Below are 13,687 nucleotides of genomic sequence, written 5' to 3'. Positions count from 1 at the left end.
TGAAGTGCATTGGGAGTGCAAGGCAGCTTGTGGCAGGAAGACCAACTCTGGGCCTCAGCCTGAAAGCCTGGACGTAAGGGTGAGAGAATGGGATACAGCTACACCTGGCACTAGCATTCTACAAAGATCAAGAACCCCAATGTGCTTGCTTCAGTGGTGGCATCCTTGCATGGGCCTGGTCCTTGTATTGGAGTGTAGGGGGGCATGCAGAGGCTCTGCTGCTCATTTTTTACTCAACATATATTCATGGACATGTACAGTGAACTATATTACTTTCTGATGAGATACAGGGTTATTTAGGCAAGAATTATCCATAAAAAATCTATAATGTAGTAGGAAAAATGAGAAAAGTACAGAAAACTATAAGAGAAACTAGGAGATAAAAGAGACGTAGAAAGAAAGTTCTAGCAATATTAGCAGGGTAACAACCCTGTCTGAAAATCAGAGAATAGAGCACAGAAAGAGAAATATTTGAGCAAGATTTTTAATTTTTTTTTAAAAATGTGACTATTAATTTCAGAGAGAGGAAGAGAGAGAGAAAGAGAGAGAGAGAAACATCAATGATGAGAGAGACATTGATCAGCTGCCTCCTGCATGCCACCTACTAGGGACTGAGCCCACAGTCTGGTCATGTGCCCTGACTGGGAATCGAACCTCTATCTCCTGGATCATAGGCCGATGCTCAACCACTAAGCCACACCGGCTGGGACGAGCAAGATCTTTATTATGAAAAATATTTTGATGAAAAAAGTGGGGAACAGACAGATGAGAACAGATAGGATAAGTGTTTTTGAAAAAATGGAAAACAGTCCAATGTGACAATAGCATAAAATACACATAAAGGAGTTGAAATCTCCTAATTTTTGTTACTGTATTCTCCCTCAAGTTTTTTTCTTTCCTTCAGCCTCTCTGCATGCTATATTTGTTTAGTTAGGCTTCTCATTGCAACCTTGTAAGTCAGCATTGCCCAGGTATCTGGCCTTGAACTTTTTACTTTGCACTCATTCTTAAAGCTGACATCTACAGTCTCCATGAAAAACGTGAAGGCTGATGATTCACACCCAAAACCAGTCTCCTAGACTCCAGACCATTTCACCAATGACCGACTGGGTTTCTCCCAATGAATGCCCCAAAATAATTTTAAAAGCATATGTCCATCATTTCCTCACAAACTATGTTGCCCTGAATGTCCTAACTTAAACTATCGTAATAAAATGCTTGAAAAAAACAATAAGGAGGAATCATTAGGCAACAATAATAATCATATGATGTCACATCTCTAGACAATTTAGAGTATCCCTCAGAAATTTTCCACACAAAGGAAATGAGAGAGTAACAGCAATCAATCCTAAAGATAGTTATACTGGCAAAGGAATTTCCCTGAGATGTGCCTCTGTGGAGAGGTGGGAAAAAAAAGAGCAAAATAGATTTTCAACTTTAAAAGGAGACATGCAGGACTAGCTACATAATTTTCAGTGCCTAGTGAAAAACAAAAATTTGGGCCTCTTGTTCAAAAATTTTTTTAAATTTCAAGTCAGCCACAGTAGAGCATTAAACCAAGTGTGAGACCTTTGCAAGTGCAAACCCTGGTGACTGCACAGCCCACGCAGCCTGAAGCCACTCCTGCATGCAAGCCTGACCACCTGCAGAACTGATTGAGTTGTAAGTAATTGAGGTTCACATTAAAGGCTCATAAGATTATATTAAAAATAGAAAATTATTGATACATAAATTTTAAATAAAATTATATTGGGTGTCTTGTCTTGGGTTTTTTACTTAGCTAATGAATGAATACATTAGATACTTTTGGGTTTTAGTTGGGATTTTACATAGCTGACTTGTTAATTCTTTGGTTCTTTGCTATTTCTATTAACTTATTGCCTTATTTTAATAAATGTTGTAATGCTAGAGAGAGAGAGAGAGAGGTAAGCTCTGAGAAAACAAATGTGACAAAGAAATTTTCATTACCCTGTGAATCCCCTATTCATCTCTACCATGTAACTACCACAGAAATGATATGAAATGTTTTGTAAATAATCACACCAATTAAGAATGTGTGCTTTTACTTTATTAACTCACAACCATTCTGCCTTCATAACTTTTCATACTAATAGATTTGAAATTTATTAATGTATTTTATGATCAAGAAGCTCTTACTGTGTCCACTGGTATTTGTCTCAACTGCATGCATCTATTTTAAAGAAAATATTCATGTGGCTCTTATAAAGGCTTATTTTCAATTCTGACATCTTATCTGCAACCTCCTTCACGATAACCTCAGGAAAAAGCTTATTATTTCAATTCATGTGTCATTCCACTATTATTTAATTCCTTCCACTATTCCTTAGTGGTGAAAAGTCTTCTATTATTGACTGTGCTGTCTTCCAAGAAATACTGAAGGAAACTCCTGTTGTTTTGTTCACTTTCAGTGCAGCACCTCTTCATTATCATCAACTGTGCTTCTGCAGTCAATGCATTTTACTCTTTCAGCTTTACTTCATTATTTACTCTTTTTAGTATAGGCAACATTTTCCCAAATTTGAGCAAATTAGGCATTGAGGCAAAATATATACCTAGTAAGACATATAGAAAAGAATTCTATGAATATCCGGGATACATTTGTACATCACTCTTGACATATACGTCCCCCTGCTGGCCCAGTTTGGATCCCTCATCCTTAGAACCTGTCAATCATTCTAAACTGTATGTGGCTTTTATAATGCCAGAGGCTAAAACAACTGAAAGATTTGGGTAAATTGAAAAATAAACTAATAAATAAAGAAATTCAACAAAAGGCACATCAGAATGTACCATTCTGTATATTCTTCGTATTTGTATTTTCAAGGCTCTGTCATACAGAAAAGAAGAAAAATTCTATTACTAAAGTACTTAGGGTAAAATGGTTTTTAAGTTCATCTTGTTTCAGAAAATAAACATCTTTAATGATATCAGGGAGAGAAAGCTATCTGATACCAAGCATTTTATGTAGTTGGTAGGTTTTTATGTTTTTAATAAATGGTATATATAAATCTTTTGATACATAATTTTAGTGATGTATATAGCATATGAATGACCCTGTAATTCTAACTGCTTTTGTGTTGTCTGCTGTTAGGGCCATGTGCTACTTTCCTTTTCTGTGTTGTTATACCCAGTGTCTCTTTTCTGCTTTATTTCATAGTAATGAATGGGGAAAACCTAATTAGAGAACATGTTTTTAAAATTTAAAAGAAGACAAATTAGAAAATGTCTCTACATAATTTTTAATTTTCAAAAATTAACTTTAGTTAAGTGCCTGGTGTCTGTTATATTGTACATTCCATAACAGAAGTAAAGTATTTAGTTCTAAATCACGTACACACTACTCTAGTCATAATTTCCAATATTTTATCAGTTCACCACATGAGTTCTAAATTCATATTTATTCTGAGGGGTTTAAAAGTAAACATGTAGGATTTTGTAGTATGTATATAAGTGAAACCAAATTATGAAATATGAGTATTTAGATGAGTAGATGAGTTCATTGTTATTGTTTTTACCTTGTGAGAATGCAGTAACGTCTACAGTCTCATTTGTTTAATACAGTATTCTCTGAATAACAACTCGCTGAAAAAGTACCAAGGTCAAGCATGTCATGTATCAATCACATTCCCTGCACAATCAAATTTTTACCACAGGACCTGGTATCCTAAGTTCTAGTTTTTCTTCCTCCCATATATTTGAGTATGCATGTCTCTGTATGGGGCTGTTTGAGAGCACTTGTGTTGGATATGGTATAGGCATCTCAGTGAAGAGGAGCCTTAACTTGCAATCATTTAAAGAACACAGTATCAAAAGATAATGAATTGAAAAATAGGGGGAGTCTCATACTTCTGTTACTTTGCTATGATCTTTCAGATGAGGATTACATCTTAATTACCAAAATAAAACCAAAAGAAACAGGTAAAGAAACAGAATGGTGATCTTATCCAGAGATACAGGTACGTGCTCGGTAAGGATAAACAGTAAGAGAAAGACACAACTGTCAGGTTTACAATGAAATTATAACTACTTTATAAGCCTGGGCAACATTAAATAAATTCAGTATGTCAGTAGATTATTGTGACTTGGAGGAACTAATTTTCCAAGTGTAATATTAAATTATATTTACTTGGGATCGGCATTAATTAAAATCAAGAGCAATGAGCACATGGAGAATCCCCCAGGCTGAGGCAGTATATGTTACAAATTTACCATTTGTTTATATCTTGAGATTCAAATTATTGCATTCTTTTGGTGATGGATTTTGAACTCAAGGGAGCAAAGCTACAGGAATATGCATCCAAGGGTACTGGACTGTAGGTCAGGCTTATTATAGAAAATATTTTCTTTTTTAATATGTTTTTACTTATTTTAGAGACTGAGGAAGGGAATCACTTGGCTGCCCCCAGCACTCATTCCAACGGGGGATTGAGCCCACAACCTGAGCAAGTACCCTGACCAGGAATCGAACCAGTGACCAATGCTCGACCAACTGAGCCACACTGTACAGGGCTACAGAAAAAATTTTCAGTTCTGGAATGCATATCCACTACTGCCCATAATTTTGAGGAGGTAGAGGAGAATTTTAGGGGGAAATAGGTCATACTTGTTGATATTGTTTCTTTCACTGTTAACGTCCCCTAATTCTGTGAGATTCAGCCTCTGATAACTGATATTCTTTGTTGTGAATTATTAACAACATTATCTAGACTTGTACAAATAATTTTGCACTTATATAATTAATAAGTGCACTTATATAACTTTATGCATTGCAAAAAGAGAATACACTTCGTAGAGTAAATATAAACCACACACTAGAGAAAGGAAAAGCTTACATTCATAAGAAACATATTGAGACTATGTTCTCTAACCATAATGCAATAAAAGTAGAAATGAATGATGAGTTGTCATAAAATCCTCATATCTGATAACTAACAAAGTAATAGCAAATGCTGGTTTCATTGTGAGGTGCTGTTGGTCATCTGCAAAGAGGGAGCAGTTTAGAAACAATAACATAAAATAAATAAAATATGTAAGGAGAGTCTTGCTTTTTTATGTCTTTGAAGATGCCCTTAACCTATGATGAAGTATTTAAACTTGTTAACAACTGAGACAAAGTATTCAAATTAAGGGATTTCCATTAGAACTTTCCCTTTATTCTGGACCTTGACTCTGCCAAATGCATGAAATAACAGTATCCTGAAATCTCATTTGTTTAGTCCCACAGTATTTGCTGCCTGATTTGCTATCATTGTTTCTCTAATTTAGGAGCCACCAGAAAAGCTGTTCACCCCACTTCAATGACTTCAGTAATTTTTCTATTTTCCTTAATAATTCCCCACTCACTGAGGTAGTAGCCTCACCCCATATTGACACTAAGGCCAGCACACTTGCATGTTCTGTAGAATGCAGAGTGGCTTAATAGTTGGGTGTGACATTCAAGTTCAGTTATTACCAGCCAGGTTAACTCTGCTGCATGGTTAGCTACACTACCTGTGTGCAAGGAATAGTCCTGAAGATGTGACCTAAATACACTCCTTTTTCCTCTCCAACAGCTATTATATGGTATTACAGCATTTGAGCAGTTTGAAATCTGCCTTCCCAAATCCAGTGCCCTGTTCATAACTAAGTAGGTAATACAAATATAAGGTCCATGATCAATGTTAGTCACAGAATACTCAGGTAGAGGCAAACAGATCATGGGGCTCCCACTCAGCATCCTCAGTTACAGTACAGTTGAAGAGTCATCATCTCCTAAATACATAGAGACTATAAACCATCTGTTAGCATCTGAGACTAGATGGTACAGGTGGCCTTGACTCAAGGGTAGAATTAAGAGTAAGGAGTGAACTCACCTGGGGAAATCTACCAGTAGAGCATTGTCCACCTCCAGAATCCTAGTTTTCAAACATTTACTTGGGTTATGCATTAAAAGTTGCTCTGATAAACCTTCTTTGAATTGAAAGTTGTACTCAACAGAAGATCCTCGTGGCTTGCCTGGCTTTCAACCAGAGGTCTTCTCCTGGAGGCCTCTTAGAATGCTACTTTTTGCCTTAAAACAGAGGATGTATCTCATATTAATTCTGGTCTTTCTCCTTTCTCATTTAAATCACTAGAATATTCTAGTAATCCTGCCATAGGTACTCCAAAGTCCATAGAGCATATTTTAAAAATATACATCTTGGTTTTGTGTGTGTGTGTGTGTGTGTGTGTTTAGTAAAGAGGGGGTGAGAACAAAAAGAGTTATCTGAGAAAGATCAATCAATAAAATGTGGAGGAAATATAGTGTATAACAAACATGACATTTTTAAAATTATTTAATTATTTTATTTATTTATTTATTTATATTTATTTTTTAATATATCTTTATTGTTGAGAATTTTACAGGTGTCCCATTTTTCCCCCCAGTTGACCCCCTCCATTCACTCCCACCCCCTCTCCAGGCCTTCACCTCATTATTAACTGTGTCCATGGGTTATGTATATATGCATATAACTTCTTTGTTTAATCTCTTCCCACCCTCCACCCCCCTTCCCTCTTTCCTCTGAAATATTATCCTCTGTTGCATGCATCAATGTCTCTGGATCTATTTAGTTCCTCAGATTCTTTTGTTCATTGGCTTCTTCTTAAAGAAGACCCTTCAACTTTTCCTGTAGTGCTTGTCTGGTGGTGATGAACTCCTTTAGCTTTTTCTTATCTGTGAAGCTCTTTGTTTGACCTTCAATTCTAAATGATAGCTTTGCTGGGTAAAGCAATCTTGGTTGCAGTTCCATTTTTTTTCATCACTTTGAATATTTCTTGCCACTCCCTTCTGGCCTGCAAAGTTCCTGTTGAGAAATCAGCTGACAGTCATATGGGTGCTCCCTTGTAGGTAAGTAATTGCTTTTCTCTTGCTGCTTTTAAGATTCTCTTTGTCTTTAACCTTTGGCATTTTAATTATGATGTGTCTAGGTGTGGGCCTCTTAGGGTTCCTCTTGTTTGGGACCTTCTGTGCTTCCTGGGCTTGTAAGTCTCTTTCTTTCCCCAGGTAAGGGAAGTTTTCTGTAATTATTTTTTCAAATAGGTTTTCAATTTCTTGCTCTTTTTCCTTTCCTTCTGGCACCCCAATAATACAAATATTGGGCCTCTTGAAGTTGTCCCAGAGGCTCTTTATACTATTTTCATATTTCTGGATTCTTTCTTCTTTTTGCTCTTCTGGTTGGGTGTTTTTTGTTTCCTCATGTTTCAAATTGCTGATTTGATTCTCAGCATCTTCTACTCTACTGTTGATTCCTTGTAAATTATTCTTCATTTCAGTTTGTGTAGCCTTCATTTCAAATTGGTACTTTATTATGATATTGATTTTCTCAGTTATTTCCCTAATAGTCTGCTTAAACATCCTTATAAACAAAATTCTGAACTCTGTGTCTGTTAGCTTGCTTGGATCTATTTCATTTAGTTCCTCTTCTAGAGATTTCTTCTATTCTTGTCTTTGTGACATGTTTCTTTGCCTCTGCATTTTGGCTGCTTCCAGGTGTTTGTTTCTATATATTAGGTAGAGCTGCTATGTCTCCTGGAATTTGTAGAGTGGCTTTGTGTAGTAGGTGTTCTGTAGGGTCCAGTGGCTCAGCCTCCCCAGTCGCCTGAGCTGGGCCTTCTAGGTGATCCCCTGTGTGGGCTGTGTGCACTGTCATGTTGTAGTTGAGCCTTAGTCGCTGTTGGCATCCCTGGGAGGAATTGACCCCCAGGCCAGTCAGCTGTGAGGACCAGCTGCAACTACAGCCAGACAGCTGCTGTGCTGGAGACACCCCTATGGAGCAGGATTTCCTTCAGTGGAGCTCTGGTGTTCACCAAGTGCACCCCTTGAGTGTGTCACTTGTGGATGTGGTAGGGTTATAATCCAGTGTGGTCCAGTCTGACCACCAGGTGCACTGTCTCTGGGGCCTCCCGGGAGGTGCAAAGTCATCCTGTGCCAGTGCCTTGCCCAGGGCCCCCCAGCATGAGCTACACAGCAAACCGTAGTTGGCTGCTACTTGTGCTGGGCTTGGAGGTGTCCAGGAGAGGCCAAGGTATGGGCCAATGCAGGCTGCTGCTAGTGCCAGGCCTGGGGCCACTTATCAAGCTGTATGGGGCCTGCTGCTGCTTGTTTGAGAGATTTTAGGAAAGTCCCAAGCATGAGGCTTGAGGGGCCACTTGCATAGAAAAGCCCCTGGAAATGGCCTGGATGAGCTGCAGGTGGGGAGGGGCGGGGCCGCCAGGAATCACGGGGCGGGGCCAAAGGCGTGAGTCAGGTGCTGGCGATTCAAATATGGCGTCTGCCTGCCGGCTGTGTGAAGGGAGGACTTGCCAAAGGAACAATGACCTCCGCCAGCCTGTCTGCCTGGGAGGAAGCCGCCCCTCCAGCTCTCGCCCGGATTTCAGGCAGGTTAGTTCCTCCCCGAGTGTCCCAGGTCCTTTCAGGCTGCTCCCGGCGCTGGGCTCAGAGGGAGCGTCCGAGTGAGTCCGTGTGCGGGCCCTTTAGGAGGAGCTGCTGGGGCTCCCGCAGCCTCCACAACTCTCAGGGACAGTCCCCGCTGGTTTCACAGCCTGGAGTTGTGGGGACGTCTCTTTCCAGCCCTGGAGCCCTGGACTGGGGGCTTTCCATGGAGCTGGGACCCCTCACTCCTCTGGAAGCCTCCACCACCAAGATTCCCTTCCGGGTTTAAACAGCAGCACCGGGTGTGGGCCCGCGGCCGAGATTCAGCCCCGATCCGCCCGCATTTCCACCCCTCCTACCCTCTCGGTGTGTCTTCAGTCCCCTGGTTGTGGGGCTTCTGTTCAGCCAGATCTCAGGAGGCTCTGAGTGGTGGTGGTTCTGTATTTTAGTTGTAATTTTGATGTGGTTGCGGGAGCTGGCGGGTGCAGCTGTTACCTACGCTGCCGTCTTGTTTCTCTAAACATAGCATTTAAAAGAGTCATCATAAGCGGTCTAGAAGAGTATTAATACCTTTTACTCTGCTACCTTTACCTTTCCTCAAAGAGATCACAAAGGGACTTTAAAATTTTTTTCAGGCAGCATTAAAATAGAGAGGCGCTTTTTTTGAACTTGAAGGTCCTTCTTGTCATGGAGAACTGTCTTGTTCTGTGCTCTATTTATTTGTTTACATAGACACATAAATAGGTGACAGGTTTTTCTCCTTATTAAAATAAGTTGTATTGTTGATTGTGTCTCTACCCTTGACTGACAACCCACTTTGATCACTTGACCAGGGCTATTATAACCTTTGTCATTGAAAGTCTGGTAACTCACCAAACAAACAAACAAAAGAGCAGCTGCCTTGCTTTCCTCATTAGCCTGGCTTTTGCAATGTATATTAGTGAATGGTCTATGAATTAAGTCCACTGACTAACTCAATTACGAAGTGAATGTAAGGACTTACTTTGTCATATTTATGGATTTACCCCTGGAGTCTAGTATATTATTGGTTTCAATCTATTTGTTTAATAATAAATGTCTTTTACATTCTAGCCCCAGTTATACATCTTAGATCCTCCTGTATATTCTCATTCAGACTGGTAACTTCCTTTTATTATGTCAAAATATATTCCAAAACTATAGATGAAGGAGCTTTTTAAACTTAAAATTTTGACCCTCTCTTTACATTGGACACAAAAGAATATTATACCACCTGTTTCCTCAGGTTAACATGTTTATATGGTATTCTGACCAAGAAAATGTGGGTAGAAATGACATGCTGTTCCAGGGTAGAGATATTTAATTGCTAATTCTTAACTATTTCATTAACTCTTTCTTTGTCACACAGAACTAGAAAGTTGTGTATTCCAGATAGATGTCTCCAGATGGTGGCATCCCTTTAAGCCTGACTTACTGAGTTGCCTCAGAAAGGATAGTTGCTCCAATGACCACTTAGATTTGAAGGGAGATTTACCTGTGTTAAGTCACTGAGATCAGAAAGTTGTTTGATACCACAGCATAACATAGTCTTTCCTGAAAGGCACAGAAAGGTGCTCATTTCTTCATTTTTTATCATCCTGTCCCCCCTCCCCCCCTGTGATGAGTAAGGTATCCTTTAAAAGGAAAAGGGCCTGTATGTGCAGTTGCATAGATCAAAAGAAAGTGGTAAGTAGTGTAATTGACTATTTTTATAAAAGAACCACAAGTAAAAGAGTAGGTGGAGAAAGAAGGCAGAGGCTCTGGGCTTGTGATTAAAGTTTTTACTCTATGTTCCATTGCTTCTTTGGTGGCTTCTACCTTTTCTAGCTTGTGTAAGAGGCAAGTAGTATAATTAATGCAGGGGTATATTCATGAAAACCTGGCAGAATGAGTTCTATTATTCTTTTTTCTTTTATCTTTTTAAAAATATATCTTTATTGATTTCAGAGAGAGGGAGAGAGAGATAGAAACATTAATGGTGAGAGAGTCATCATTGATCAGCTGCCTCTTGCACACCCCTGACTGGGGATCAAGCCCACAATCTGGGCATGTGCCCTGACTGGAATTGAATCATGATCCCCTGGATCCTAGGTCGATGTTCAACTGCTGAGCCACACCCAGCTGGGTGAGTTCTATTATTCTTAGTAAAAGAATAACTTCACTTAAACATTGTTGGGAAACAAATTATATTAGTAAAATGTAGTTTTGTTACCAAATGGGGTTACCAGCTGGTATTTCATCGATACAGAAAATATTTTAAAGTCAACAAAAATGAGAGTAAAGAAAACTGGGATTTATTGAAAGTACACTCCAAGCAAAGAGCAGGCCAGTTGAGAGAGATGATGGCCCCACACTCCTGGGTTATATGGTTTAAATGAGGGACTTTCTGGGTAGAGACTTTCACTTGTATCTATGGATGATTGACAGAAAAGGGTTATATAACTATATTTCTTCTGCACATGCCCTTTCCCATAATACATACAGAAAAACCAATGCGGGGGTGTGTGTGTGTGTGTGTGTGTCAAAACTACAATGCAGTTTTTCTTATAATTAGTCCAGGGCCCTAGTAAGGTCACATTGAGGTCATGCCGTTTTCCTCTGAGCTGGCGCCAAGGACCGGCTGGTTCTGAACCTGCCTGCAAGCCGTCTGCTAGCTGCTGGGCAGCCCATAGAGGGGCGGTCTGAAGGTCAGGTTGGTCTGAGCCTTGTCAGGACCCCAAGGGCAGGCCCCACACCAGCTACTCATGTCTAACTTCCTACCTAGTAGTTTAGTTGAGCAGACTATAAGCACACCTGTGGAAATAAAGTCAGGCAGCTATTAGTATTATAAAGTTGTACACCTGAAATTTATGGTGTTATTAACCAATGATACCCCAATAAATTTTACAAAAATGCAGAAAAAACAAACAAACAAAAGACAAAAATAAAATCCAGCCCTGCTGGGTGTGGCTCAGCGGTTGAGAGTCAACCCTGGGATCCAGGTGATGGGGGTTCAATTCCCGGTCAGGGCACATGCCCGGGTTGCGGGCTCGGTCAATGACTCTCTCATCACTGATGTTTCTCTCTCTCTCTCTCTCCCTCTCCTTTCCTCTTTTTGAAATCAATCAAGATATATTTTAAAAATAATAATTAAAAAAAAATAAAAAATAAAAATCCAAGACTCATTCAAGCATGAAGTTTCATTGCAGCTGTTTAGTTCCAACAAAATCCTCCAATATTTGAACCTACTTAGTATCTGCTCCAGATATTCAACTCTGTTTCCTTTTCCTCTGCTATTAAGTATGTCAAAACCATACCATCCATTCTTTCTTATTCCTGAATTTTCATGCCCTGGTAAACAAGTCATTCTGTATGCTGAACAAGATATAACAATTTTTGCATATATACATATGCTTTTATAGATGAAAAAGAAATTGAATTATATACCCTTATGTAGGAAAATATTGTCAATCAGTTAATGAGAAAAATATATATTAGTACGAAAGCACAACAGATTTTTTTTATTGATTTGTGCTAATGTTGATCATTCTTGTAAAGTAGTGACCTACACATTGTATTGGTAAGTAATCAACTTTGAGTGCAGCAAGTATGGGAACCAGTTGAATTTATGTGACATTTTTCATGATTTTTCAGCTCATGTTTTACTCATTAACCTTTATGCTGGATATTTAGAACTCTGTATTTTTATATAACTTCTATTTATTATCTTCTATATACCATTTGTGAGGCATTTTCTCTTATATACATTCATTGACCCCAGAGATAAGAAGGTTGCTAGTAACATAGGTGAGCAGAATAAACAAGAACTGGCTAGGTCAGACTCACTCTGGCAAGAAACTGGGTGTTACAATGTATCCAAATTTATTCTGGGAATTTGTTGTAAACTACTGGATCAAAAACACCAAGAAGTTGAGAAAATGGTGTGTGAAAAAAAAAGGCCTGTGTTAAAGGGAAAGAGAACTGATAAAGGGTTTTAATTACCTAGTACATAAAAGAAAAATCTAAAACTTTATGGTTCATAATTATATAATGTTGTCTTATAGTTAAGCATATTCCATCACCTTTCTCACTCAAATTTAGACCAAATTTCTATATAATCTCAAACTATACATATATTTTCAAATTATCTGTTTAGTTTTTCATTAATTAAAGTTATAACTTTTATTATGACATAAATACTCTAAATTTTTAAATTAATTTGGCCATTTAATGATGATGAAAATAGAATGATATTTAATAATGATCACACATCCATAAAATTAATTTGTCACATTTACAAAGATTTCAATGAATATAATTCAGCTTAAAGATTTTTTTGGTAGCTTTTGTCTTAGTTAAAAAATAACACTTTGGTTATGATTGAAAAGTAGATACAAGACAGACCAGAAATCTGTTAATGGATTATTAGGAAAATCAAATTAATAATAAATTATATGAAAATGTGTAGTTCGAAAAAAGAAACATGAGGGTTCAGCACATTAAGAGTAGAAACATCATTGGAACACTACATAGATATATTTTGGGATATTTATATTGTGGAGTGTTGAAAAGAAAAATAAAGTAATGAAATGTCAAAACCCAAAGCTGAATTTAAATAAGAGCACTCCACCTAAAATCACCAAATGGCCCAGCCAGCATGGCTCAGTGGTTGAGCATCAACCTATGAATGAGGAGGTTACAGTTCGATTCCAGGTCAGGGCACATACCCAGGTTTTAGGCTGGATCCCCAGTAGGAGGCATGCAGGAGGCAACTGATCAATAACTCTCTCTCATCACTAATATTTCTATCTCTCTTTCCCTTCCTCTCTCTGAAATAAAAAAAAAAAATCAAAATAAAGTAAAATAAAATGACGAAATGATTTTGAACTGAACGTAACATCACAACTCTGCATTTTACTTCAATTTATTGCTGTCAACTTCGTCTTCAGAGTGAGAAAAAAAAAGAAAGATAGAAAAGAAAATGAAGAGTTAGAGAAAGTGTTTGCAACCAGCTGAAATTTCTTCAACCTACATTGGAAGTGCTAATTGGCATAAATCTCTAGACGGACAACTCTAATAATTATATACAAAAACCTCTTATTATGAAGCTAGAATATTCTTCAGGTCATTGGTCTCTGTGCTTCTATAAAAAAGTCCTAGTCAGCATAATAAGAGGAATTATTTTCACTGATCCAGGGCTTCAATAGCAATTTAATATATATTTAATATGTGTATCTTGCTTGTAAAGGAATAAAGGAATCTTAGTGTGTTAGGTTA

The 13,687-nt window shown here is 38.1% G+C and overlaps 1 pseudogene; it reads right to left on the bottom strand.

Annotated features, from left to right (window-relative positions):
* Positions 1 to 13,687, bottom strand: part of LOC107528523 (nuclear transcription factor Y subunit alpha-like) — a 93,853-nt pseudogene that overhangs the window by 831 nt on the left and 79,335 nt on the right.

Source organism: Miniopterus natalensis, chromosome 2, assembly GCF_054644295.1.
Source record: "Miniopterus natalensis isolate mMinNat1 chromosome 2, mMinNat1.hap1, whole genome shotgun sequence".
Classification (NCBI taxonomy): Eukaryota; Metazoa; Chordata; class Mammalia; order Chiroptera; family Miniopteridae; genus Miniopterus; species Miniopterus natalensis.
Note: the sequence above shows the minus strand (reverse complement) of the source record. Positions and strands in the feature narration are given on the sequence as shown.